The sequence below is a fragment of the Euprymna scolopes genome, chromosome 13 (genome assembly GCF_053919585.1).
Source record: "Euprymna scolopes isolate OS-2025 chromosome 13, ASM5391958v1, whole genome shotgun sequence".
Taxonomy (NCBI): Eukaryota; Metazoa; Mollusca; class Cephalopoda; order Sepiida; family Sepiolidae; genus Euprymna; species Euprymna scolopes.
The window spans coordinates 99,339,162-99,345,161 of record NC_136494.1 but is presented as its reverse complement, the minus strand read 5'-3'; the positions used below and the strand labels follow the sequence as shown (position 1 = coordinate 99,345,161).

At 38.1% G+C, this 6,000-nt stretch overlaps 1 protein-coding gene across 1 annotated transcript in view; it reads left to right on the top strand.

The window, feature by feature from the left end:
- Window positions 1–558: 558 nt before the first annotated feature.
- LOC145292110 (uncharacterized protein C6orf118-like) overlaps window positions 559–6,000 on the top strand; it is a 49,534-nt gene continuing 44,092 nt past the window's right edge. The window contains exon 1 of the mRNA XM_080138208.1: window positions 559–850. The gene's annotated coding sequence lies outside the window, so the exon portion shown is untranslated. The remainder of the gene's footprint in view (window positions 851–6,000) is intronic.

Below are 6,000 nucleotides of genomic sequence, written 5' to 3'. Positions count from 1 at the left end.
TTCACCACCACTACAAAATGGTGACACCCGAACGTGAGAGAAACACGCATTTCCTTCTATACCCTAGACCGCTATACCATTCTGTAAATCAGAGATCTTTCTAAATTTATCTTTAATGGTCTCAGTGATACTCCACTACTTTCGGCATAGATATTCCTTCACTTGCAAACATGATCTCTAATATCGACAGATTCCGACTACGAATTAGTAAATACCGACTCACAAGCCACAGTCATATATCTGGTGACTCCCCCGTGAGTCTTATAACTTCTCCACAGGCAATTTTTTATTGCTGTCCTAATTCAGTGTCGTTTAAAGAGCTGGATTTCCCCTCGCATTAAGAGTTTTTTTTTGTTTAACTTTGACTTCATGCAGGTGCAGTTAAATAGGGACTGCATTAACCATGAAAAATAAACTAAAACTCCTTACTGAAGGAGAGGGTAATGCTTAGGAAATGACCCCTTGAGATCACCAGAAAAAGAATAAGTGTTTGAATAATAAAAAAAGTAATTATTTCCCTTGAACCCAAACTATTAGAGTTACTTCCCTTGAATCGTTGTTATGGCGACGATGAATTCGAATTTAATGGGAAAAACGTTTTCGTCAACAATGCAATTCATAAATTTGCAACAACAAAATAAAGTTTGTGCTTTATATAGAGCAGATATTTTCTGGTGGAATAGTAGCAGAAACTATTTTGTTTAGTTCAAAATATTTATCGATATGTTTTTTATAATTTTAAAAATAATATGCTGTGTTGGAATTTAAAAAAAGATTTTACGAACTTTTTTTTTTTCATAAAGTAAAAACAATAAGCAATTTGTGGTCCGTTGTCAATGATTTATTCACAGTAAGTAAAAATTTTTTTTTTTCTTCTTCTTTTTTTAAATTTTATTCACAATCAGGATTATATTTATAAAATTACTTCAAATAAATCACTTTTCTTGCATACGACTTTAAAAGTTTTGGACATATAATTGTGCTGTACAGTACAGTACCCACACTTACATGTTTATTGTTAACAGCTGGCACATAAACAAAATATATAATTTTTGCAGAAATAATAACGGTATTATTTAGAAACCCATTCTTAACATGGGGAGGAGAAGGTGTTTCGAAACTATACTGTAATTACGCCGAACAGTTTAATAAGCAAATATATCGTAAAAATGGAATTTAACTTGAAAATACTATTTAAAAAATTACGTGGGAACATAGATACATAATTCATTGTTTAATCGAGTAGGGTATTCAGGGCATATGTTGAGGTTTTTGATCCTCCTCTCTCGAAGAGAGATAAGTATCTGTAATTATAGTGTGCATGAAAAATACTTGAGGGTAGAGTTACTTGCTCAGTAGGAAAATTCGTAATAATATAGGTCTTGGTGGCCCTTCCATTCTGCAGCTAGGTGTGATTTGAAGCATTTACTGAGGGGACATTAATTTAACTCGTTCCAAACAGGAGTAACTCTGCTAAAGAAGTTCTGGCCATGTGAGCCAGGATGGTGCTGGATTTGCATCTTCAGGTTATGTCTACTTGTGGATGAGTTGAGGGCTGAAGTGAACGAGCAATTACCACAGTTAGTGTGAGGTCTTTTATGGTGGACATTATCGAAACCCTTTATTACCTTGTAGGTCTGTGTTATATCAACAAGTTGTCTGCGGAATTAAAGAGTAGGGAGGTTGAGATAGGCAAGACATTCAGGCTAAGATAAATCGATGCCTTGTACAAGTTGTGTTGTTCTACACTGGGCCCGATTCAAGGCGTCCTTTTACTTTTTTAATTTCCAGAACCATACCACAGAAGCATATTCCAAGTGTAGATGAGTTTAGGACATAGAGAAGCAGGAAAGATGTTGTGTCCAGAGTTGTAAAGGTGTGTTTGATGGCTTGGAATTCAACATGCTTATTGAAGGACAACCTTTATGTGATGATCATCAAAAACGCAAGTGGCCATGCGTTTGTGTTTTGTGCGAGCGATAAATAGGTGAACAACACTCTGTTGGTTTTAATGGGATGTGCACAAGAACCGCCGTCATTTGAAGCCGGAATCTGTCCAGTACAAAGAAGATATATGCAGATTGTGGTGCTGTCATGGTTGGTGGTTTGCATATAAGGACGTTTTTTTTTTTTTTCTGGCAGGAGAGTCGAGATCTGCGTAGTGTGGACAGTGCTTTGCGTCATATTAAAACTTTTTTTTTTTCTGTCTTGCTACACTTTGGTCAATGATCACATCAAGATCCCTCTCCTCATCGGCTTCATCCAGAGTGCAGCAACTATCGTCACAATGCCTCATGGTGTATAAATGTTTGGGATTGTTATTACCTAGATGCATCGTTGTACACTTCTCGAGATGGAACTGCATACATATGATGTTCACCCAGGACTGGAGTAGGTCTAAGTCACTCTGCGGACTGAAGTGCCAGGTATCTTGTGAATCAGTAATGATTCGAAAAATCTTGCTATCATCCACGAACATCAGGACGAAACTTTTCAGCATCTCTGGGATATCAGCAAGGAAGAGAATAAAGAGCAATGGGCCAAGAACAGAAACTTGTGGCACACCGTTAGTCACATCCACTTAGAGCAAGCTCTATTGACTACAACTCTGTTTTCGGTGTGTAAGGAAACTATGCAACCACAGTAAGGTATAATCCCTGATCCTGAAGGTACTCAATTGTGCAAGGAGTCGCTCATGTGGGATGGTGTCAAAAGCTTTAGGTTAATCTAGAAAGATATCAACTGGTAGATTATTACTCAGCGCTTCTGTCCAGATGCCCAGTGAGGTTAGTGACAGTTGACTTGCCAGAAGTAACTCCGTGTTGTTGTTGTTGTTCACAATTTTTTTTCTTGAGGTGATCAGTAATGCTCTTGAATATTGGCTACTCTATGATCTTGCAAACAAGTGATGTGAGAGAGAGACTGATCTGTAACTGTCCGCGTTCGACTTGTTGCCTTTCTTAAACATAGGGGTTGCAGTGGTAAACTTCTACTGACAAGGTACATATTTATTGGCAAGACTGATATTGAATAGGATGCAGAGGGAAGTAGCTGTTAATGTAGACATTGGTTACCTCCCTTGCTTCAGTTACATGGTTACCTCCCTTGCTTGTGGTGATATAAATAGGAGTCGGCCATCTTGGTTTAGTCAGTTCGTTCGTACAGTTTAGACAGACTACAAGTGTCTCATCAAATGGTAGCAGAGATATCCCTCTGTGTGCGACAAAACGAAAAAAAAAAAAAAAAAAAAAAAAAAAAAAAAAATTTTTTTTTTTTGTACAGCTTGTCTGTAGCACTAGACAGATCGGATATCGGATATGGCAACTTCGAACAAACAACCTCCATTGTTGGAGGGGGAGGATGTTTACGAGAACTGGAAACAAGACGTTGAAATGTGGTCGTTGTTCACGGATCTTTCTGAGGAAAAAAAAGGGCCAGCAGTGTTTTTGACGCTACCACCGAATATTAGAGAATGTGTCCGTGAATTGCCAGCAAGTGACATCGGCGGACGAGATGGCTTGAAGATCTTAATAAAGAAACTGGATGACATATATTTAAAGGATGAACACACGCGCGCTTACATGACTTTTAAGGAATTTTACACTTATAAAAGATCGTCAGGTACCAGTATAAATGACTTTCTTGTTCGTTATGAGTTTTTGTACCAAAGATTAAAAAAATTCTACATTATTCTACCGGAAGGAGTGCAAGCTTTTCTTGTTTTGAACGCGGTTAACATATCGGAAGAGAACGAAAAATTAGCGCGGACAACGTGTTCTGCTTTGACGTATCAAAACATGAAGGAATCGATAAAGAAAGTATTTGGTGACATTTATCGTGATGAAAATGTACCGGCAGTGAAATCAGAGCCCGAAATCGTCAACTATAATTATTCTAAACCGGGTAACAACAAAAGGCGTTTTCGTCGAGGACAATCTAATCCATGTGACCGAAGTGGAAACGTGTTGTTGTGTTACAAATGTCAGTCTCCGAACCATCTAATTAGAGAGTGTCCTAGAAATACGCCCAGGTTTACGGAAGCGACAGAACAAATACACATTACGTTGTTCATTCAAGAAAATATTTATTTGAACAGTACAAATGAAAAAATCTCAAATCTTGTAAAGGAAACATTTGGAATGGCAGTCTTGGATTCTGCTTGTACTCGCACACTGGCTGGCGAAGTGTGGCTTGATGTTTATTTAGATACTTTAAATGAAAGTGACCTGCAACTAGTGAAGTATACGAACTCAGACCGGAGTTTTTGTTTTGGTGATGGAGTGGCTGTCACAGCAATTAAAGTTGCTAAATTTCCGGTTACACTCGGAGGTATAAGAGTTTATATCGAAGCAGATATTGTGAAAAACGACTTGCCTCTTCTATTAAGTCACAAATCAATGAAGACAGCAGGAATAGTGCTAGATTTCCGGAAAGATATGTGCTGGATTTTTGATAAATGTATTGAACTAAAGACCACAACTTCAGGGCACTATTGTCTCCCCTTAACAAATAAGTTGTTGGATCATAGTGGTACTAAGAACATTGTATTACATGTTCAGAATTTTGGTCAGTGTTCTTTCACAGAAAAAAAAAAAAAAGCAGAAAAACTTCATCGACAGTTTGCTCATGCCTCGAAGGAAAAACTTGTTTCCTTGGTTAAAAAAAGTGGCAAATTCAATGACAAGGAATTTATAAAGGCGATTGAGGAGGTTTGTGAAAACTGTCAAATTTGCCTTAGATTTAAAAAAGCTCCACTGCGACCGGTTGTGGGATTGCCTCTTGGCAATAGATTTAATCACACAGTTTGCATGGATTTGAAAGAGTTCATCCACAATGAGGTGTGGATACTACATCTCATTGATGCCGCTACCAGGTATTCAGCGGCAACATTGATCAAAACAAAGAAGAAGGAGGAGATCATCAAAAACATCTTTATGATGTGGATTACCTATTTCGGATCTCCTGTTCGTTTTCTGAGTGATAATGGGGGTGAATTCAACAACGAACACTATAGACAGATGAATGAAAAACTCAACATAGAGACCTGTACTACTGCCGCAGAAAGTCCATTCAGCAACGGTACTGTAGAACGTCATAATTTGATAGTTGCTGAGGCAATGAAAAAAACAATTGACGATGAGAAGTGTGAACCTGAAATTGCCTTGGCATGGGCTATTTGTGCAAAAAATGCCCTCCTCAATTACTCTGGACACAGTCCAAATGAACTTGTATTCGGTTTCAATGTAAATACACCCTCAATTCTGACAGACCAGTTACCTGCTATGGAGTCCTCTACTACAAGTGACATGGTGAGAAAAAATTTAAATGCTCTCCATAGTGCAAGGAGAAACTTTTTGGAAGCTGAGTCCAGTGAGAGAATTAGGAGAGCTCTCAGGTCTAATGTCAGAAGATTATGCTACTGGAGACCAAATCTATTATCGGAGGCAGGGTTTTAAAGGATGGTGTGGTCCAGCAAAAGTGTTAGGCAGAGAAGGCCAGTTTGTCTTAATCAGACATGGCGGAGCATTTTATAGGATGCATCCGTGCCAATTGATGAAAGTGAATAAAAACAATGAAAAAAGAACAAAAAAAGCTGAAATGCTGGGAAACACTACAGAAGGGAAGAATGAATACCTTTCAGTTGAGGATGAGGAGTTGCAGAATCAAGTGGTAGAAAGTGAAGATATAGACAGAGAAGAAGTTGTTGATAGTTCTACCAGTTTAAGAGATAAGACTGAAAAACCTGGCCGAAATAAGACCATAACTTATAAAATAAATGGAAGTGGGGAGTGGAAGAAAGGAAAGGTTATGTCAGTACAGCCTAAATCAACTGGCAAATATAGTCATTGGATCAATATAGAACCTGAGGATGAAAACGAGGATCAAGTTTGTATCAACTGGAATCATATTGATCATTGGAGAGAAGTGCCCCAATATACTGAACAGGAAAATGTAGTCCTGCTCACCGCTGAACAAGAGCAGTCGAAAGCTGTAATGGAT